The following is a 462-nucleotide window of genomic DNA, read 5'->3' as shown; positions in this document are numbered from 1 at the left end:
AGGGTATCAAAGGAAAGAGAGGGGGAAAATGGGATTCGGTCAGCAGTGTGGAAGTTTTTAATGCAGCATGGGGAACCGAAAGGGAGATGGCATGGAAAGCCTCTAGCTGAGCTGCTTATCAGAATGGCAGAGCTGACCGGGGAGGGAGCAGCACCTCCCCTTTCTAACAGGGTAGCAGCCTCAGCCCCAGTCTCTGAAGAGCACTGACGGAGACCCCGTAATGGGACCCCTGAGCAAAGCCCTGGCTCATGGGAGAAATTGGGGACCCTCATTTGGGATCCAGATGGGAGACCCCAAATACTTGTTACGGTGGGAACTCAAGGGTATACCAGTGCACTCCTGAACACCGGAGCTGCACTAAATGTATTTGGGAGGAAATGGGACCTAAATCAGGAAAATGGGTACATGTGTCCCAAGAAACTGTTTAAGGGGGCAGAATAGATCTAACCCTGAATCTAGCCT

This window comes from Alligator sinensis, unplaced genomic scaffold (assembly GCF_000455745.1).
Source record: "Alligator sinensis unplaced genomic scaffold, ASM45574v1 scaffold318_1, whole genome shotgun sequence".
NCBI lineage: Eukaryota > Metazoa > Chordata > Crocodylia > Alligatoridae > Alligator > Alligator sinensis.
Note: the sequence above shows the minus strand (reverse complement) of the source record.